We start from the raw sequence: 23,400 nt of genomic DNA on the forward strand, positions 1-23,400 counted from the left end.
TTGACTGCATGCATGAGTTTTCTCCATGATAAAACACATGCAACTGATAGTACATTGTCCTTGAACATTAATCTCAACTGGGTATTTTTCAAAATAGACACACATGAGTTTCTGATGAGGAAATCTTCAGTTAACTGGAGTAGCACTAGTTGAGTGCATTAATGCATCAACTGACTATTAACTCACTATTAGTTCCTCAAACAGTTTGGAACTAATTTAACTAGACTTAACTCAGTAAACTGAGTTAACTAATTACAACTCAAATATAACTCAATCTTATCTCCTTAATTTAAGGGATAACTCTTGCATGACTTCAGAAAGACTTCTAACTTGAATTTCTTCAACTAATTAATTTAAAATAAATAAATTGATTATTTCCAAGTAGCTGTTAAGACTAAATTTGATTTTAATTCACAATTTAATTCAAGGACAAATTAAATTGGAATATTCTTGTTGCCATATTTCAACATAAGGCATGCAAGCTCTAAGGTACTGAAATGGAGTTTCTAAGTCACCTTCCTGGATAATGAGCTGAAGTCGGTAGGAAGTGACCCATCCAAGGAGGGCCATCATGATTTCCCCATCATCGACATGAAACAAGAAATAAAGTGATATGAATGAGTATGATCAAGACTGTAGCAAAAGGTCAGAGGATGTATAGGTAACAAACTGCAGATAAGACTTCCGTTGAACATATCGGTGACACGACTCCGGAGTGTGGTATCATTTTACTCAACATAGGACTAAGGATCATGATGATGAAGTGGAATAGTCAGATGAGACGCAAAAGGGATCACCCAAACCCGGAAAGCCAAGTGACTAAGCAAGGATATCCCAAACCCGACATGAGATGCGGATGAGTGTCATGTTCAAGAGCGACATGCTACCTATACAAGAGATGTTTCACTTTCATTTTCCCCACTATTTCTAGTGAGTACCCCAATTATTTTTATCACAAGTTTGAAGGGGATAGCATATGCTTGTTGTATAAGTTCATTCTTCGAATGAATCCATCATAGTAAGTTTTACGAGTCCTAGGAAGGAGAAACTCGATCTCATCATAGTGTCAAGTCTTTTGTCGTTTGATTTTTTAATGATTCCGACGGAAGAATAACTCGTTGTCTTTTTCATATTTAGAGAGTTTGAAAAAGCGACGAAAAATAAAACTCCATCATGTCCCTTTTTGTAATTTGTCTCTCGAACTCGAAAAGGTAGAAAACAATATTCGAGAGAACCTCTTGACCATATCGACCAAGGTGTACCCTTTGTAAATAGTCAATCCCAGCCCGAAAAAGGGGTAAACATATACTGCGACAACGTTAATTTATTTAATTTTACAAGTTCGAAAAGATAAGTTCTTGACAAGCTTTTCATATTCGAGAGTAAAAAAAGAGCTTAAAGATGACTCCAGGGGGGTTCCTTTTTTGTTTATTTTTAATGAGTCTGAAAAAGAGATAAAACAAAAACTCGTTGAATCTATAAAAAATGATCACTGTCTCCGCCAAAAAAGACTTGTAACTACTCAAAGACAACTACACATCACTGGTATCGAGAAAAATAATAAAATATTGGCAAAAATATGTTTAAAACTTATAAATATACCAAAAGTAAAATCATTTTTACCATTTCACTTGGAGTAGATTGGAGAGTGCATTTTACCCCATTTTCTTTGATTTTTCAAGTGAGCAGTGTGGGAGATCCAGGGCATCATTTCACGAACCTTTAGTTGTAGGTAAGACCTATTTATTTTCTCTTGCATTTTATTTTGCTTTTATGCTTTTTCTTTGGGTTTTTGCTTGCCAGAAGAGAGGATTTTTTTTTTTTTTAATATCGGGGGCAACCATTGTGGGTTTTCTCATCGGAATCCTGATGGTCGCCCCTGAGCCTGAAAGGCTCTCGTCCTGCCATCGCGAGATTAATCAAAACAGACACGATGGCTGCAGGGCGGAAAATTTGAATAAAAACTTCTTCTTTTGAGTGAAATTTCTAAGTTTTTTCCCATGGAAAAGTATCTAATCATTGTTAATGGTTGTTTTGTAGGAGATTTCGACAACATGGTTATCGAATGGAAGGAAAGAGGTCATTAGGCAAAAGATCACTAGGCTGCCCAAGATTCGGAATGTGTGAATGCTTTGAGGAACTGTGGGCTACTGAAATTCTTCCAAACCAAAAGACTCAGAGCCCAAAATGAGCTGATCAGTTTATGGGATGTTGATTGAGAGATCTTCCTCATTGGAGACCAAGAATTGGAGCTGGACGTAGCAGACATCTACTTCATTACTGGATTGTCTGAAAGAGGAGAAAGGGTTCAACCCTTTGGATCTCGCCCTGGAGGTAAGAGCACCAATGATCCGAACTTAAACAGGAATGCAACAACTTACAGATATAATCATAAACACATAGATGTGGCAGAAAAATACTTAATTTCATTAATCGAAAAATATTGAACTATGCTTACAAACAGAATGGAAATAAGATAGCTCGAGCGATGGTAGCTTATCTCTGAGGAGAGATGTGGCGGCAACATGCCTCTGAACTCTGTTACAATGAGGCTCAAAGGCCTATTTATTATTGAGAAATAATGGAAAACCCTAAACATCCAGAAACCAAACCCTAGGAGATGAAGAGCCAATACCGTGGGCCCCATTTGGGTAAAATGGTACATCAACTGCCCGGGGTCGTAACTCTGGCATACGATCTCCGTTTGGCTATCATAATACCTCATTTCGAAGATCTCGAAGAGAAAACCAAAAAGTCAAAAACCAAATTTGGGACGTTTTGGGTCTCTCCATTTTCCCTAAAAACGTTGTTTAGGGCCTCAAAACGGCTCCGGAAGTTCAGGACCCGAAAAACTGCCAAAAATAGTAAATTGTGCTACAATTAAGGAAACTAAAAAACTGAAAGAGACGGTGTTGGGGGTCCAAGTGGAATAGGCAGGTGGCCACCAATATCCACCTGGATCATTCCTCCCCCCTTAGGAAGCAATGGTCCCCATTGCGTTGAGTGCCTCCATGAGATGGGGAAACTTCTACTGAACTTGGTCCCTGGTGAGCCACTTGCCTTGGTGAAGGAGTTGGCCAGCTTTGACAACCCAATATAGTTGGATCTTTTGCTGAAGAGTGCTCTTGATCTCTGTGTCCATGATCCGATCAGTGGTGGTATGTTCCATGCAGTCTGGGTTTAGCTCTGTTGGTGTGTGATGTTCTGCAATGTTAGATGTGTCCAACAATGGTGGGAAGTATGGCCGAAGGCAATCTAAATTGAACACTGGGTGCAGACCAAGGAATGGTGGGATGCTGAGCTTGAAGGCATTGTCACCGACGGCCTTGGTGATGGTGTATGGCCCATATCGGAGCGGGTGAAGCTTGCTGTGGGACCCAGCAAGGCGCTCTTTCTGCAAATCAAGCCAAATTTTGTTAGCCACCTAGAACTTTTGCGGCACTCGATGTTGATCATGGCGCTGCTTGTACTTAGCGTTGGATTTGTCCAATATATCATGGACCTGTTGGTGGATGTGTTGAATGCACTCAATGAAGCTGCTAGACCTTTCAACTTCAGATTGCACGTGAGCCAAATCTACTTGAGTGGTTGTAAATGGTATGGCCACATCAATGGGGCATAATGGCTGAAAGCCCAACCCTACATGAAAGGGGTTGTGGCATGTTGAGTTGTGGAGAGCTCTGTTGTAGCTGTGTTGGACATAGTAGAGACTTTCATCCCATGTGCGTGGATGCTTCGAGTTGTACAGGCGCAGAATGTGTATGATCATTCTGTTGACAACCTCTGTTTGGCCATCAGTTTGGGGATGGAAAGCCGTGGACTTAGTGAGTTTTGTATCCAGCCTCGACCAAAGACTTGACCAAAATGCACTCAGGAATCTGCTGTCTTGATCTGAGATAATTGACTGTGGGATCCAAAAGTGTACCCACACTCGCTCAAAGAAGAGCTTAGCAATGGCCTTTGCTGAGATACCCTTCTTGCAGGCCGCCATGATGGCCATCTTAGAGCATCTGTCAACAACCACGAAAATGCAATCATTGTCGTGCTTAGTAGAAGGAAGGCTCGACATATAATCCATGAAGACAAATTCCCAAGGTCGGCTAGGAGTAGGTAGAGGAGTACACAGGTCTTGCTTCTTGATGGTTGGTTTGGCAATGGCGCAGGCAGTGTAGGATCTAATGTACTTCCCAACATAGTGACGAAGTTTTGGCCAATAAAAATACTTCTACAATACCGCCACTGTTTTCTCTACTCCGAAATGTCCAATGACCTGACTGTAGTGTGCCTCCCAAATCATCTTGGCACACTCACTCGAAGGAACACATATGTGTCCCAAGTGGCATAATAGTGCATCCTGAAGGTGAAAATTTGGAGCTTTCTTCCCTTCCATGAGTGTATGGTATATGCTGCCAAATTCTGGATCACTCTTGTAAACATGCGGTCATCCCGATGTCTCGTGGCCACAGGAGTCAAGCACAGTGATCAGCGCCATGACCGGTGGTCTGCTGAGGCAATCAACGACATTATTGGTGTTTCCCTTCTTATACTTAATGTTCAAATGGAACTGTTGCAAATAGTTGGACCATTTCTGATGGCAATCGTTTTGCAACTTCCCTTGTGTCTGTATGAACTGTAGAGGTTGGTGGTCTGTGTGGATGATCGTTTCCTTCCCCATAATGTAATGCTTCCATTGGCGACAAGCCTACACAATGGAGTACATTTCTTTGTCGTAAGTGGGGTACTTTGTTTCTCCATTTATTAGATATCCATCAGATGGATGGGAGATAAATATGCATCGGACATAAAAGGATGGGACCTGGAGACTATGCATTGGCATACAACTAGAACTCCATTTATTAGATATCCATCGGATGGATGGGAGATAAAGATCCATTGGACATAAAATCCTTGCGGGAGATAAAAGCAAGCTTTTATGAGGAAAAGCCTTGTGGGAGATAAAGACGAGCTTTTCCAGAAAAGACCTAGGCAAATGGAAAAATCCATAAAAGCAGGATGCCACTAATGGTAACTAAATCATGAAAGCGGGTATTAAATACCCAGTGCATTGATCAATTGAGGACAATTGATCCTTGGCAAGATCTTCGGCTCGGGGGGGTGTCAGAGGTGATTCATGGTTGGGTGGTGGTGCTCCTCCCTCCAAGTGATTGTTTTAGATGGATTCACATGCATGCGATGTGTTCTATGTCGGTCTCTTACACTTATGTTCTTATTATTTGTTTCAGTTATATAAATGTTGCTTTATATATATTGGTATGGAAAGACTTGCAGTTTATGCATATGATGTTTATGGCGTTTAATGTGTTTTCAAGTTAAAGTAGTAGAAGAGTATAGCAAGTTGAGCTGTATGGGATAGTGGATATGTATTACTTCTAACTTATGTGTTATCTGGATAATGATTCTGTATTCATATTACATAAGTTATGTCATAATGTAATCTGAAACTATGTCAATGGTTTCATCCTTATGTATGTTACGCTATTACCTCTAAAATTAAAGTTAGTGGTTGAGGCTTATTAGTTGGTTACTATCACGTGGCTATGGAAATATGTTACTACTCATAGGGTTCGCATGGGGCCATCAATGTGGACAAAACTACTTGTACTAACCTCGTTATGGTATGTTCATAAATATTGGAGATAGATGTTGAATCTAAACATGGTTATCATTTTAACTTAATGCCGGGACATATCAGGCCTTAATTTTAGGTGATAAATGCTTATGCATGCGAGTGAATTATGATATAACATTTAACTGTATAGTTAATGAGGGAATTATTTTCTATGCCATGCATGAGGGTTGGGTAGTTACGTTTTATTTAACAGTGATATCACAAACCCGTAAGACTCTACAAGGAAAACCATGCTCATGTTAGCTACAATAGACTTAATCTAATATCAAGTGATGCTTGCAGGTTAACTGTGATTCTGATTGAGATTGTACTCCCCATGTTGAGTAAGAACTACCCCAATAGAGTATTCAGAGGCATATGTCTCAATCTCAAATGGTTGTTGCAGTTCTGGCAATGTGAGCACTGGTGTAGAACAAAGACGATTCTTCAACTCGGAGAATGCTCGCTGCTAGGTTTCCGACCAAAAGAACTTTGCTTTCGCTTCGTCCTTGGTGACTTGGCTTAAAGGCCAAGCGATATGAGAGAACCCCAACACGAACCTGCGATAGAAATTGGAAAGACAAAAAAAGCTGCGGAGCTCTGTTAGAGTGGTTAGGGCTGGCCAATCTTGAATGACTTGTATCTTGGATGGGTCCACATGTACACCCTCCTCATCAATGATGTACTCTAGATATTGAACCCGCGTCAGGCCAAAGGTGCATTTCTCCAAGTTAGCACACAACTTGTGTTTTCGAAGGGTTTGAAGGACCTGTCAAATATGGTGGAGGTGTTCTTCCCAACTTTGGCTGAAGATCAAGATGTCATCTAGATACACCACCATGAATGCATTGGTGAAGGGCTGCAAGATGTCATCCATCAGTCTCATGAAGGTTGCAGGGGCATTCGTCAATCCGAACGGCATGACCGACCATTCGAAAAGGCCCTCCTTGGATTTGAACGCAATATTCCACACATTGGAGGGTTCGATAGACACCTGGTGATAACCTGACTTCAAGTCAATCTTTCTGAAATATTTGGCCCCCTTGAGCTAGTCCAGAAGGTCATCAATCTGAGGGATTGGGTACCTATTCCAGATAGTGATCTTGTTCAACGCCCGATAGTCAATACATAGTCTCTAAGTCCCATCCTTCTTTTGTATCAATACAATCGAGCTCTAACAGGGTGACGAGCTTGGCCTGATGTACCCTTTCTGCAGTAGTTCCCAAATCTACCTCTTGATCGCATCATTCTCCAGAACAGAGCATCGATAGATCGGTCCATTAGGCAGCGGTGCGCCCAGGGTCAGATCGATGGAGTGCTTGACCTAACAGTGCAGAGGTAACCCTATGGGTGAGGTGAAAATGTCTCGGTAATCCTCCACGACCTTGTCCATCTGTTGCTGCTGCTATGTAGAGGAGCCTTACCTGGAAGCCGTGGCCACAACCTTCTTCTTTCCTTGGGGGAAAATCATAAGGAAAACGAATTTCCTGGTCTGGGAGATGATCTTACTGCATTGCTTTGCAGTGATCAAAGGGATGGAGGTAGGCGGGGCTACCTCCGATATCTTGTATAACATATTAGCCGAAGTAATAATCTCAAAGTGAGGTCTAGACTCATATAAAACATGTCATTTCCACAAGTATGGTTGCCCTAACAACACATCAGAAACTTCAAGAGGAGCAATGTCACACAATACCTCATCCGTGAAGGGCTTGGTGCTATAGGGAAGGCGACACTACTGGCTGACGCGAAGATCTCGTCCTTGGTGAAGCCACCCAATGGTGTACGGCCGTGGATGTGCTGTAGTATTTAGGCCCATCTGCTTCACGACTTCTGCTGAAATGAGGCTCTTTCGGCTTCCGTTGTCGACAATGAACTGTAGCGGAGAACCCTTAACCCACATATGTGAGTGGAAGAGGCGTTGCCCCTACTTTGGATCTCCAGGCTCAATTTTCTGGATCTTTGTGGTGGCCACAGTGGCACTAGGCTCTGCATCAATGATCTGCTTCCCTTTATCAGTCCCCTTATCAGGTTCTGATTCAGAGTTAGAACCTGCATCTGATTCGGAAGCCTTTAGCTCGGTCACTAGTGACTGCTTGGCCCGACACTCACTTGTATTATGAGTGGAGCTCTTATGGAACTCACACCATTTTCCTGTGTCCTTCTTCGTCTTTGTGGTGTTGTTCTTTGCTTGCGGCTTCGGTGGGTTGTCCTGGGTAGCCCCGCCTTGGCTTGGTCCCTTGTTCTGTGGTTTGGGGGTGCCTTTTCCTTGCTTTGGATTCACAGCGCCAAAGTCACTCTTCTTCTATTTAAACTCCTTCTCAATCTTTACAGCGTAGAGATATGCCGTGCTGAGCGAGGAAATGTCTAGGAACTCCATCTCGTCCTGGATGTACTTGTGTATACAACCGCGGTACTTGAGAACCAAATGTCACTCAATATCCTTGATACCCAGCTTCGTGCGAAGGGTATGGAAAGTATTTGTAAACTCCGACACATCTTGGTCCCTTCCCTACGGTAGCTTGGTCCACTTTATGTATTTATCTTCATAGCTCCTGATAGGGTAATATTGTTCCTTGATGGCATCTGGGAAAGAATTCCAAGTGGGTGCAGCTAAAAACAACGAGGTTTCACTCTCGTCCTTTTGTTCACAATAGGTTTCCCACCAGTCCTTGACGTGTGGGGCGGCTTTGAGAAGTGCAAACATAATCTTTTCTCAATTGGAAAAGTCATGAACTAAAAAATATCCTTCCAATAGATTTAACCATTTATCTACGATGTTTGCATCTATCAGGCCTTTGAATATGGGAATATCAAAGTTACCTTGTACCTTAAAAGGAGTGGCGCCTCCAGAGTGGCTTCTGGATGAAGATGCATCAATGTGGGTAGCCGTTGAAGGGTATGGGAAAAGTTATCCATCATCGCGTCCCTTTGTCGCTCAAGAGCTTCTTCAAGAAACATTTTGAAAGGATCTCCTGCTCCTTCGTGTTTCTTTTCTTCTGCCATGGGAGGTCGTCAGGTTTTGCGAGGCTGATCCTTGCAATGGTTCAACCAGATCAAGCCCTAATTCCTTATACCTTGACCTCATTGGGGACATGCAAAGAAAAACAGAGAAAGAGCAGACCGCTATGATACCACTGATCCGAACTTAAACAAGAACACACCAACTTACAAATATAATCATAAACACATAGATGCGACAGAAAAACACTTCATTTCATTTATGGAAAAATACTGAACTATGCTTACAAATAGAATGGAAATAAGGTAGCTCAGGCGATGGTAGCTTATCTTCGACGAGAGATGTGGCGGCAACATGCCTCTGAACTGTGTTACAATGGGGCTCAAAGGCCTATTTATTATTGAGAAATAATGGAAAACCCTAAACATCCAAAAACTTAACCCTAGGAGATGAAGCGATAAAACTATGGGCCCCGTTTGGGTAAAATGGTACATCAACTTCTCGGGGTCGTAACTTTGGCATACGATCTCCGTTTGGCTATCATAATACCTCATTTCGAAGATGTCGAAGAGAATGCTAAAATGACAGGCAAGCTAATTTGGAAATTTTAGGCCTCTCTATTTTCCCTAAAATGTTGTTTAGGGCCTCAAAACGGCTCCGGAAGTTTAGGACCTGAAAAACTGCGAAAAATAGTAAACTGTCTACAATTAAGGAAATTGAAAAACTGAAAGAGATGGTGTTGGGGGTCCAATTGGAATAGGCAGGTGGCCACCAATATCCACCTGGATCATTCCTCCCCCCTTAGGAAGCAATGGTCCCCATTGCGTTGAGTGCCTCCATGAGATGGGGAAACTTCTACTGAACTTGGTCCCTGGTGAGCCACTTGCCTTGGTGAAGGAGTTGGCCAGCTTTGACAACCCGATATAGTTGGATCTTCTACTGGCGACTGCTCTTGATCTATGTGTCGATGATCTGATCAATGGAGGCCTGTTCCATGCAGTTTGGGTTTAGCTCTGTTGGTGTGATTTGTTCTGCAATGTCAGATGTGTCCAACAATGGTGGGAAGTATGGCCGAAGGCAATCTACATTGAACACTGGGTGTAGACCAAGGAATGGTGGGATGTTGAGCTCGAAGGCATTGTCACCGATGACCTTGGTGATGGTGTATGGCCCATATCAGAGTAGGTGAAGCTTGCGGTGGGGCCCAACAAGGCGCTCTTTCTGCAAATGAAGCCAAACTTTGTCGCCCACCTAGAACTTGTGCGACACTCGATGTTGATCATGGCGCTGCTTGTACTTAGCATTAGATCTATCCAATATATCATGGACCTATTGGCGGATGTGTTGAATGCGCTCAATGAAGTTGTTAGCCCTTTCAACTTTGGACTGCACGTGAGCCGAATCTACCTCAGTGGCTGTAAATTGTATGGCCACATCAATGGGGCATAATGGTTGAAATCCCAGCCCTACCTGAAAGGGGCTGTGGCTTGTTGAACTGTGGAGAGCTCTATTGTAGCTGTGTTGGACATAGGGGAGACTTTCATCCCATGTGCGTGGATGCTTCGAGTTGTACATGCGCAGAACATGTAAGATCATTCTGTTGACAACCTCTGTTTTGCCATCAGTTTGGGGATGGAAAGTCGTAGACTTAGTGATTTTTGTATCCAGCATCGACCAAAGACTTGACAAAAATGCACTCAGGAATTTGTTGTCCTGATCTAAGATAATGGACTGTGGGATCCCAAAGTGTACCCACACTCGCTCAAAGAAGAGCTTAGCAGTGACCTCTACTGAGATACTCTTCTTGCAGGTTGCCATGATGGCCATCTTAGAGAATTTTTCGACGACCACGATAATGCAATCATTGCCATGCTTAATGGAAGGAAGGCCCAACATATAATCCATGAAGATAGATTCCCAAGGCCGGCTAAGAGTAGGTAGAGGAGTATACATGTCTTGCTTCTTCATGGTTGGTTTGGCAATGGCGCAGGCAGTGCAGGATCTAATGTACTTCCCAACATCCTGGCGAAGTTTCGGCCAATAAAAATACTTCCACAATACTGCCACTGTTTTCTCTACTCCGAAATGTCCAGCATCCCAACTGTAGTGTGCCTCTAAAATCATCTTGGCACGCTCACTTGAAGGAACACATATGTGTCCTAAGTGGCATAACAATGCATCCTGAAGGTGAAAATTTGGAACTTTCTTCCCTTCTAGGAGTGTTTGGTATATGCTGCCGAATTCTGGATCGCTCTTGTAAACATGCGGCCACCTCGATGTCTCGTGCCCACAGGAGTCGAGCACAGTGATCAGTGCCATGACCGGTGGTCTGCTAAGGCAATCAACGACATTATTGGTGCTTCCCTTCTTATACTTAATGTTCAAATGGAACTGTTGCAGATAGGTGGACCATTTCTGATGGCGATCATTCTACAACTTCCCTTGTGTCTGTATGAACTGTAGAGGCCAGTGGTCTATGTGGATGATTGTTTCCTTCCCTAGAATGTAATGCTTCCATTGTCGACAAGCCTACATAATGGAGTACTTTTCTTTGTCGTAAGTGGGGTACTTTCAGACTCTATCTGAAAGTGTCTCATTGTGGCAAGCCACTAGATGCCCATGTTGAGTAAGAACTGCCCCAATAGCATAGTCGGAGGCACCTGTCTCAATCTCAAATGGTTGTTGCAGGTCTAGCAATGTGTGCACTGGTGCATGACAGAGGCGATTCTTCAACTTGGAGAACGCTCGCTGCTGGGTTTCTGACCAAAGGAACTTTGCTTTCGCTACGCCCTTGGTGACTTGGCTTAAAGGCCAAGCGATATGAGAGAACCCCAACACAAACCTGCGGTAGAAATTGGCAAGACCCAAAAAGCTATGGAGCTCTGTTAGAGTGGTTGGGATTGGCCAATCTTGAATGACTTGTATCTTGGATGGGTCCACATGTACAACCTCCTCATCAATGAATTACCCGAGATATTAAACCCGAGTAAGGCCAAAGGTGCATTTCTCCAAGTTAGCACACAACTTGTGTTGTCGAAGGGTTTGAAGGACCTGTCGAATATGGTGGAGGTGTTCTTCCCAACTCTCTCTGAAGATCAAGATGTCAGCTAGATACACCACAAAAAATGCATTGGTGAAGGGCCACAAGATGTCGTCCATTAGTCTCATCAAGGTTGTAGGGGCATTTGTCAATCTGAACGACATGACCAACCATTCGAAAAATCCCTCCTTGGATTTGAAGGTAGTATTCCACACATCGGAGGGTTCGATAGGCACCTGGTGATAACTTGATTTCAAGTCAATCTTGCTGAAATATTTTCCCCCCTTGAGCAGGTCCAGAAGGTCATCAATCCGCAGGATTGGGTACCTATTTCGGACAGTGATCTTGTGTAGCACCCGATAGTCAATACACAGTCTCCAGGTCCCATCCTTCTTCTGTACCAATACAATCGGGCTCCCACAGGGCACGACCTTGGACTGATATGCCCTTTCTGTAGTAATTCCCGAATCTTCCTCTTGATCTCATCGTTCTTCAGAATAGAGGATCGATAGATCGGTCCATTGAGCAGTGACGCGCTCAGGGTCAGATTGATTGAGTGCTTGACCTGAAAGTGTAGATGTACCCCTATGGGTGAGGCAAAAATGTCCCTGTACTCCTCCATGACCTTGCCATTTGTTGGTGTTGTGCAGAGGAGCCCTACCTGGAAGCCGTGGCCACAACCTTCTTCTTGCCTTGGGGGCAAATCATAAGGAAAATGAATTTCCTGGTTTGGGAAATGATCTTAGTGCATTGCTTTGCAGTGATCAAAGAGATGGCGGTAGGCGGGGCTACCTTCAGTATCCTGTACAACTTATTAGCCAAAGTAATAATCACAGAGCGAGGTCTAGACTCATATACAACATGTCACTTCCACAAGTATGGTTGTCCTAACAATACATCATAAACTTAAAGAGGAGCAACGTCACATAATACCTCATCCGTGAAGGGCTTGATGCTATAGGGAAGGCGACACTGCTGGCTGACGCGGAGATCTTGTCCTTGGTGAAGCCACCCAATGGTGTACGGCTGTTGATGTGCTGTAGTATTTAGGCCCATCTGCTTCATGACTTCTACTGAAATAAGGTTCTTTTGGCTCCTGTTGTCGACAATGAACTGTAGTGGAGAACCCTTCACCCACATCTGTGAGTTGAAGAGGTGTTCCCCCTCCTCTGGATCTTCAGGCTCATTTTTTTGGATCTTTGTGGTGGCCATGGGGACACTGGGCTCTGCATCAATGATCTTCTTCCCTTTATCAGTCCCCTTATTAGGTTCTGATTCAAAGTCAGAACTTGCGTCTGATTCAAAAGCAGGTTCATAATTTTTGGAAAGAACTCTTGGAAAGGGCCTTTTCCTATTTTGTTGAAGGCAGTGTTATGAATCTTGATGTATGCACATTTCTCAGAAAATTAATGCGAGATTTTTGGTGATTCCAACTTATTGGATTGCAGTATGTTCATCTCCCCTTTTGTTTTCATATATGTTAAATATTCTTCTCAGATTTAATGTCACGTAGCTGCTAGACATATTTCTCATTAGATGCAGATTCATTTAGATTAAGTTATTGATGGAAAATGCCTGTATTGATGTGGAAATAAATTCTTTAAAAAGCGCTCCATGTATCTTAGCATTCCATAAGCATTTCCTTGCTCCCGTTTCTCTCTAAATCTAGATACACAAAATTCTTAACGTTTAAGTTCTGTATGATGGATTTCTCCTCTACTGTCTTCTACAATTATATCTTTCTTAACAACTAATTCGCTGCAAACTCTCAATCTGATTTGGCCCTCACCGATCGAGGATATTTTCCTGTGTCTTTCTCTGTGTGTGTTGGTTCCATAGTTTTTAAAACCGACCATCCTAACCGGTAACCGGTCAAACCAGCCGGCCAACAAGGCCACTGGTCTGAACCGGTTGAAAAACCCAGTCAGCAAGGTCATTTCACCTGTTTTGAGCCCTAACCGGTCCTAACCGACTATTTTAGGACGGAACCAGCCGTTTTGTGGTCAAACCGGCCAGTTCCATCCTAACCGGTCGGTTAACTGCCATGGCTGTATGAGATGCTCATTTTGGAAACATTTGCAAGGTTTAAATACTTCAATACGGAGGTCTTGTGACATATGACTTCTTAAATCCTTTATGCTCATCAAAATTTCAAATATGAAAATATACAAAGGGAAGACAACTCTCGGGATGACCTCTGTCCCTTCTAAAAAACTAGAATCTGCAAGGGATGGAGCCACTCGTGTATGCAAATAAAATAACTAAGAATCCCTATCAAATAACTTTCTCTATAATTGACCAGAAATCTGAATTTCTTTTCTACCACAATAACAACAATTGTGGAAAAAGTTATGGCCATCTTGCCAAAATCTATTTGATAGGTATATAACATCTATGGCCCAATTTGTGATAGATGTATGCTTGTCAACAATTAATAGTGTTAAAATATATAAAACATATGAACTGCAAAGTCATTTGTTTGATAAGCTTAATCTATGAAGTGATTTTAGGAGAAGCCTGGTGATTTAAAAATTCTAGAAGCGTTAGGAGCTTTTGTATTCAGTATTACAGAATAGCAGGAGAAAATCTCAAAATGTACATATAATAGTAACATGCAATGTGTACTTGCATAATGGTCATCAAAACTTTGTACTACTACCTCATATGCAATATTGTTATGATTGAATATAATTGCGTGGATAAAATAATCAACTTTTGTGGCTTACTTAGTTATGGATATAAAAAATATATTTTACTTGCAATACTTGGGTTTATTTGTGTGACGTTTCAACATGACTTTCCATTTCTTTTTCTTTGGTTTACACTTATCTCTATTCTAGGACTAGTTTCTAATTTTCAGTACAAAACCTAAAATCTATTTGGCAACTTCTTTGAACTTAAACCAACATATATCAGTTCAACGGTCCATCAGGTCCACTTCTATTGTTACTGGTGGCATTGCTACAGAGGTTGCAGATCAAGCTAAGGCATCCTCAGACTCTGAACCAGATGATGTCTATGTAGCTCCTGATGATGATCTTGTGTCTAGTAGTGGTGAAGAACTTGATGATTGAATCATTGATCATGTGTACACTCATCACTGTAGACTTGTAGTAGGCCAATGGCCTCATAGCTTGCAACATTGATTTTGGAATTTATAGGCAATTTAGAGCCTCATTGCTTATGTGTTTTACTATTTTGTCGATGATATGTATTGCACTCGGTGCCATTTTGATATATTCACCTTTACATGGTATATAAATGAGCAAACTTTGCATATTTTGTCTCTATTGGCTTGGAATCATGGTTTTAAATCTTAAAAATAGTTTTCTTTCATTAAAAATTAATTATTTAATGTATTTTTCTAAAACCGGTTCGTTTAGACCTAACCAGTCCCGGTTCGACCGGTTCCAGTCGGTAACCCGGTTCATTAGGTGACCGGTCTGGTCACCGGTTCTGGTTTTAAAAACACTGGTTGGTTCATACATTGTATCTTTATGCATGGTTTTGAATCAATCTTATTTGATTTATATGTAAAAACTATGGTGCTATAAGTCCTTGAGACAAATTTAACAACACTAATTAAGATGTCCTAGGTGCTAGTATCCTATCAACCTAGAGGTTGTCCCTACAAATGACAACATCTTTTTGGGACCGTTGTCGGGGAATGAATCAAAATAATTTTCCCTAGGTACAACAATTTTTACATTCCCTCTGTCGGGTGAGCAAGGGAAGTGTGGGTTGAAGATATCTCACCTTGGTGACTCCACTGTTTGAATCTTATTGTAAACACCCTAACGACTTCACTATCTATATATTTATTTGGTCATTCTATATTTCAAGGAGCCTCATACTCGCTTTGATGCTAAACAACCGAAAATTTCCCCTACCTTTGAACTTGAGATCACTCACCTAAAGGGGTTTTCAAAATGACCCTTCCTTCTTTCTTGGCCAACAAATTTTCCCCACTAGATTTTTCTTTTGTTGTTGGTTATCCCCATCATGTTCCTCCATATCACGAATGGTCTACCTATTTTCCTAGATTCAGTGGAAGCACAGATAGAAGACCGAACCAACACCTCAAGGACTTTCATGAATGCATGGAACAACAAGGTATTGTTCTTGAAGATGTGAAAATGAAATTGTTCATGTATTCTTTAGATGAAGATGCTAGAGCTTGGTACAAAACAATACCTCATGGAAGCATATCTTCCTTAAAGAGATTTCACATAGAATTTAATCATTTCTACAAAATATTATATCCACTGGGTGCTCTGTTTGAAGATTGTTGTGCACATTTTAATGTTGAAAATGTTTTTGAGGTTAATGATCCTATTGAAGATGTTTGTGGGGCCCAAATCCAATAAGACGTATACTGGCATAAAAAATCATCACCCAACAATCAAGAAAGGGAAGAAGGAGACATCATCAAGCTACAAGCAAACCCCAAGAGGTCTTATTTTTCCGAATTTTATGATTCTCCTTCTTATGATTTGTATGACTTCGATGGGAAGTTTAGCAATGCAGAACCACAACAGTCCTAGTCATGGGATGCTGCACAAAAAGAAGAGGTCCACTAGGAGGTTAAAAAAGAGGCTACAAAATTTTTCTAGAGAAATACACGGAAAAGATATTGCGGAGTGAGGATATGGGGTTGTAGAGTGCTATGGGCACGAGGAATCAGATAGTGGGAGTCTGGTGCTACCGAGGTCGGTAGGAGCGATCAGGAGCCCCAAGAGTGCATGAGGAGCCACAACCAACAGTCAGATTGCATGCAGCTCTAGAGCCATGGCCCCAGGAGGGGGCCGCGAACTAGATCCTCCCCTTCCACCTGAGCTAGTTGCATTCTGGGGTCTGGTTGCGGCATGAAATAAACGACCAGCAATCGAAAACTAGTAGAAGTTTGTTAAAAGAATGGAATCCATCCCAATATTTTCTATGTTGACTGAAGAACCTTGCAAAGCAGCATTAAACCTAGTAGAAAGAGGGCTTATTGGATAGTTCACAGGACTATGGCCCTCGCCTAAAGTTGTGGATTCCTGGGTGCAAAGGAACTGGCGATCTCTGGTCAAGGAAGGAATAAAAAGTCATTTCGTCGGCAAAGGCTTATTTGTATTGGTATTTGAAGCAACAGAAGACAGGAACCTCATATTCAGAAATGACCCGTATTTCATGGGGCCTCAGGGTTTTTATATGAATCAATGGAATCCATACTTCGATCCGATACGGGATGTGCCCTCAAATGTCCCGGTCTGGGTGCACTTGCGCCATTTACCTCTGCACTGTTGGAACTCTAAATCCTTAGAAACCATAGGCAATAAACTTGGCGAATACATCAATCGATCAGAAAGAAGAGATCAATACTCCTATGCAAGAATTTGCGTAGAAGTAGACCTGTAGGAAGGTCTCCCTGAAGCTATTAAAGTCACGGTGGCTGACTGGACACACATACAAGTGCTAGACTATGAGCAACTCCCATTTAAATGTCGGCATTGCCATGGCTATGGGCACTTTTCCAGGCACTGTAAAAAGAAATCAAAGGATGGAGCCGAGAATGAGAAAGGAGATCAATGGACTCAGGTTCAGAAACCAGGAACAACTAAGCAGAGCAATAGGAACAAAGGGAAAGCCTTGTCCACGAGGAGGGGTGCTCCTCCCAAAGCCCAAGCAGAGGGAAGCTCAGTCCCACCAAGAGCAGACATACCCACAAATCCCTTTGAAATACTCAGCACACCAGAAAAACTCCAAGATCCAGCAGATAAAGAGGTTGAACAACAGGCCAACATCATGGAAGAAAACAAAAGGCAAGAGGAAACAGTCCCTCTCCAAATTGAAACTCCAAAAGGTGTCTCTAGCCCCCCAACCTATGTAGATATGACAAGGAAGAAGACCCCAGAGATTTCAGGATCCTCGGAAGATGAGACAACTGAGAGGCCCTCGAAAAGAGTGGGGAGGAAATCTCACAGAGAGGCCAGAGAAGAAGAGGCAGAGAGACAAAAAATGCAAGGCAGCCAGCCCACTATTGAGATGTCTATCGGCAGAAATACTAGAACCAGGCCTCCCAAGGGAGGTGCTGCCCCACCCTCTGCTAGTAAATAATGCGATTAGTCTCTTGGAATTGCAGAGGACTGGGGAATCCCTCAAAAGCTGAAGCAATTAAGAACTTATTGAAATCAGAACTCCTCTAGATCCTCATGCTCTAAGAGACTAAAATAGAAGGCGAAGCCCTTTGGGAACTCAGCAAAGTAAAATGGAAAACAAAAGCTGGAAAAGCTGTAAGTGCTAGAGGTACATGCGACGGGATAGCCACTCTCTAGGAGGTTGACAAGTTTCAGCTTGAGAGCTCCTTTCAGACGTAGCACTGGATTTACACCGAACTCTAACACCTTCCAAGTAAGATTAACATTGCTCTCTTTAATCTCTACATACCTGTCCTCTATGCGGAAAAGGAAAAATGCTGGCAAACTCTGATTGATTTCCTGGAAGCCTACTCCCTCAAGAATATAATTATTGTGGGAGACTTCAATCTAATCCTCGACCCAAAGGAAAAAAGAGGAGGAACCAGCAGCAGGGATCGCTTTCTTCCCTTAGTGGAAAACCTGAAACAATGGGATTTATTGGATTTCAAGCCAAAAAAAAAGGCTTTACACATGGAAAAATAATAGAGTAGGAGCGGAGCATATTTCAGCCAGGTTGGACAGATTCCTTCTTCAGAGTACCTTCCTCTCCGAGAAGAAGATCATTTCCACAAAAATTATACCAAAGTGGACTTCAGAGCATAAACCCATCCTCCTTCTGCTGGAAGAAGAAGAAAACTTGGGGCCAATCCCCTTCAGGTTCAACCCTCTCTGGGCAAATAGAGAAGGGTTTATGGATACAGTCAAGAAGGCCTGGTCCATCCATGTTCTTGGATCACCCAACTATGTCTGGGAGCAAAAGATAAAAGCCACCAAATCAGCCTTGAAAGAATGGATAAAAAATCCCATAGATTCCCCCACTACCCAACTAAAACAAAACACAAAGCAATTACTAGATTTGCAAATGGGCTTGGAGATGCAAGACATTACTTGCTTAGAAATTCATAACGAGCAAGAACTCCAAATTAGCACCCTCCGGTCATTCAGAGAGGAGGAAGAATTCTTTAGGCTCAAGTCACGCAATCTATGGCTTGCATCTAGAGAGAAAAAATCAGCCTTCTTTCACAAGCAAATTCGAACCCGTCTTTCTAAAAATCACATTGCTGAAATCACCTCGCCATGGGGCTGTTCTCAAAGGCACAACTTTGATAAAAGAGCCGACAACCTCTCATTTTCAACAGTTTTTCAAAGAATAAGGTGCGGAGGATGATGAGGAAGCTCATGACTTCCTCAAGCATGTTCCAAGGATGGTTAACGAGGACGATAACACAACACTCCTGAAGCCCTTCACTGAAGATGAAATCCGTAATGTCATATGGAAGATGGAACTAGACAAAGCTCCAAGACCTGATGGGTTCTCCATACACTTTTATAAAATCTGCTGGGACATTATCAAGGCTTATTTTTATTGAATGATCAAAGGCTTCCTTCGAAAATCCAAAGTAGGAGGAGGCAAAAACTCCACTTTCCTAGCTCTAATTCTCAAAGAAGTCAACCCGGTGGCGTTCGACCAATTCAGGCCAATCTCGCTATGTAATGCATCCTACAAAATTCTCACCAAGTTAGCTGCAAATAGAATAAAGCCTATGTTGGAAAAGCTCATCTCACCCAACCAAGGAGGGTTTGTCAAAGGCATGCATATCCTGGACAACGTGATACTCGTGCAGGAAATCATCCATTCCAGCCATCAACACAAAGAGCAAGGTATGCTCATCAAGTTGGACATGGTGAACGCCTTTGATTGAATAAGGCACTCTTTCCTCCTCCTAGTTCTTTCTACATTTGGTTTTGGTTCTGAATTTGTAAAATTGATTAAAGCATGCATTGGAGAACCTTGGATTGCCCCTATTGTAAATGGCAAGCCGACAAAATACTTCAAAGCTTTGAGGGGAATCAGGCAAAGGCTACCCTCTGTCCCCCTTCCTGTATATTTTGATGGTAGAATCTCTGAGTCGAAAGATCTCAGCTGAGAAGCTCAATGGGACACTTCCAGGCATCAGGACAATAACCAGAACAACCCCAATCAATCATGACTTGTTCCCCGATGACTCTATCCTTATGGGAGGAGCCTGCATTAAAATAGTAAGGGCCTTCAATGGAGTAATCCAAAGCTTCTGCAGAGTCTCCAGAGCTATGGTCAACAAGAGGAAAAGCGCAGTGTATGGTTGGGTGATAGACCAACAAACTATTTTCAGGATTTCCCAAGCCCCGAGCTTCACCGGCTATGTCTCTTGGGAAAAATTCAAGTATCTTGGCCTGCCTTTAACTTTGGGAACCAGCAAGGCCCCTCATTGGATGGAAATTATCAGCAAAATCAAGGCAAAAATGACTGCATGGGGCGGACAGTGGCTTACCACAGTCGGGAAGCTCACTCTGGTTAAGTTAGTTCTCTCATCCCTTCCTATCTACCAGGCTTCATTCCTTTTAGCTCCAAAAATGATCACCGAATAGCTAGCAAAGCTGATTCAAAATTTTCTATGGCAAGGAGGAAAGGGGAACCAAAAAAAATTTCACCTTGTAAGCTGGGACATAGTGAAAAGGCCAATATCTGAAGGTGGACTACAGGTAAGAGATCCCAGGTTGGCCAATCTAGCTTTGGGAGGTAAGATTCTCTAGAAAATCTTCTCAAATCAAAGACATCCTGTAAGTCAAGTTCTAATTAAAAAATATCTGCACAGACTCTCAATAAAGAATATGGAAGAAGGAGCTTCCCACAAAGGAACCACGCTATGGAAGCTGTGTAGCCAAGGTTGGGAGTTCTTTAAAGACCAGCTCTACAGAATCCCAGGAAACGAGAAAAGAATTGGATTGTGGGAAGACAAGATCATGGGCCTCCAACCCCTAAATCTTGCACCAGAAATTGCAAATTTGCGTAACTGGCTCATCCAAAAAGGTATCCACAAAATTGCTGACATATGCACTTGGGATTCTGCAGGGAATTGGAGAAATTGGGCTCTCCATCACCCCCTTGACTGGATGCTCCCTCAACTCCATCTCTTTCTAGCTAGCTCTCTCGTCTGTCTCCTGTGCATCTCCATTCGAAGGACAAGAGGGGTTGGGGGAAGATCGGATCTTACTTAACACAGATGAGCTTTGCAGCTCTTCAAGAACAACAACATCAGATCCACACTACAAAGCTTTGGCAGCATGTTTGGGATCCATTTGGCCTCCCAAAAATCAACTTCTTCTGCTGGATTCTCATGCACAAAAGGACCCTCACTGGAGATAATTTAGAGAAACGAGGAATCATTGGTCCCCATAGATGCCCTCTTTGCTACAAGGCTCAGGAAACGATCGACCACCTGTTCATTGACTGCCCCTTCTCTCAAAAAGTTTGTTTGCAAGCAATGATGGGGCTCAACGCCCAAATCCCTTAGCAGATTTCAGTAGTTAGTCTCTTCGCCTCATGGAAAGAATGCTATCCTCACACTCTGAAAAGCAAATCAACATGGGCTAAAATCTGGAATGTAATTCCAAAATACATCTGCTGGGGAATCTGGTTGGCAAGGAATGAAGCCATCTTCAACAACAAACTTCAATCCACCAATACAGTGACTACCAAGGCCAAAGCTCTGCTACTGGAAACTTTTGAAAATAGACCTCACAAGCCTGACAATTCTCTACTCCCTGAAGAGCTCAACTGGCTAGGTGAATCCCTTAGACGGGCCAGCATAAAAAAGAACCTCTCCCTGCCTAGCCACAATCCAGAGTGGCAGCTTCAGATCTCTAAGGTGGACTTTCAAAAGTGGTGGAAAAATCAGGGCAAAGTCACGATATTCTTTGATGGAGCCTCCAAAGGAAACCCGGGGATATCAGGGGCAGGAGGAACAATCTACTCCTCAGACGGGCACAAAAAGGACAGCTTCAGTTGGGGCCTAGGATAAAGCACTAACAACCAGGCCGAGATTCTCAGACTACTCAAAGTGTGTCAGCTTGCTCAGAGGAACAAAGGGGAAAACCTTCAAGTCTTCGGGGATTCTGAAATCCTGATTAAAATCCTTAACACTGGCGACCAACTCAATAGCTCTGCTCTTAACAGGACCCTTGAAAGAATAAGAAAGATGATACAAAATTTCACTTCCTGCTCATTCTACCATGTCCTACGAACTCTGAACAAGGAAGTTGACATAATGGCTAATAAAGGATGTCTACTAGCACAAGGTATTCTGGCAAAGAACGATGAAGAAACTGAAAGGCACCCAATTCCTTAACAGAGAAGGATAGCTGAGCATGGACAGGGCAGCCAAGGCAATGGGCCTGTTTTGCAATCCCTATGCATTAGTTCTGTCTCCATGAAAGTGAAAACCTTAGCGATCACAACATCCACCAAAACCGCATTTGAATGCAGAAGAATGACATTGATCCAAGGCTCTGGCACAGGTAGACAAACGTTGATTGGAAAGATAAGCATCACAGTCTTGCAGGTCATACTCAATGCTGCTCCATCAGTCCAAATAGAACCATGCAATTGGCTTGCTCAGCTCACGCACTCATCACAGGTTGACAATCGTTGTTGGAAAGTCAGCGCTGCTCCAACAACCCAAAACGCTGCTCAATTACAGTCATCGCTGCTCCAACAACACAAATCGAACCACGCATCGGGCCTTGCCACAACTATTGCGCTCGAATAGCAAGTCAGAGGCTACAGGATTCGAGTTGCTGGAAATGAGTCTGGGTAAGTCAGGCATGTCTCAAATCATCAAAGAAAAGTGGAAAGGAAAAGACAGGTTATTTAGAAACTAAGAGCAAAGCAAGGAACTCTCAGCCATCCCAAAAGAATCAAATGCAACAACGAAATACCAATACAAAAGCCAGATTATGTGGAATCTAAAAAGCCAGAAATCTTTCAATTGACTGTAATAGAGGTTGTTTGGCTCAGGCCCAACCTTTTCTTATAAATAAAACTCAACCATTTCTGTTAAAAAATGAAAAAAAAGAGGCTCCAGCTTACGATTCACATCCTTCAAATGGAGAACAAGTTCAAGAAGCTAGTATTAAAGTCGATAAAGATTCTCCAATCTATGATTTAGATGATTCAAAGGAGGATGAGATTGTTGTAGACTTTCAAAGGGATTTTCTTACCAACAAGTGGGGAGAATACTTCCAACAACAACTTCTTCAAGAGGAGCCCAAATTTGTAGAGACAAGTAGTGTCTATGGTTGTATGTTGCAGAAAGATTCCTGTTGGGAAATTGTTCAAGAGAGGGAGACAACCATAAATTTTTCTCATCAGCTCTATGATCCAGTAGCCAACTACATGGCCTCTTTCTTTGGCCTGCAATAGTATATATCAATTCCAAGCCCAATTAGAAGGTTTATGGAGGAGATTAAAAGAGTTGAGCATCAAATATCAGTTTAGGGGTAGTGGTGCATGCTTGTTTTAGTTGTTGACTTTCAAGAGAACAATGGCATAAGTTCTAGTACTCAGATGCTGGGCTGGTATCATTGGAAGTTTGACCTCACTTGGATGAATTTATCCCTATGCATAAGTAGGAGTTGTATATAAATAAGATCACTATGTGAGTGTTTAATTTCCAATTTTTAGAGTTTGTAGTTTTGCATTTCAGTAGTATGAGGATAGGGCTCCCAACAAATAAAGTTCCATAGAGGTTTTTTGGTTTTACAGGTTCAA

Source organism: Pinus tabuliformis, chromosome 5_2 (genome assembly GCF_031772625.1).
Source record: "Pinus tabuliformis cultivar Carrire ecotype Pingquan chromosome 5_2, CPIR1, whole genome shotgun sequence".
Lineage (NCBI taxonomy): Eukaryota > Viridiplantae > Streptophyta > Pinopsida > Pinales > Pinaceae > Pinus > Pinus tabuliformis.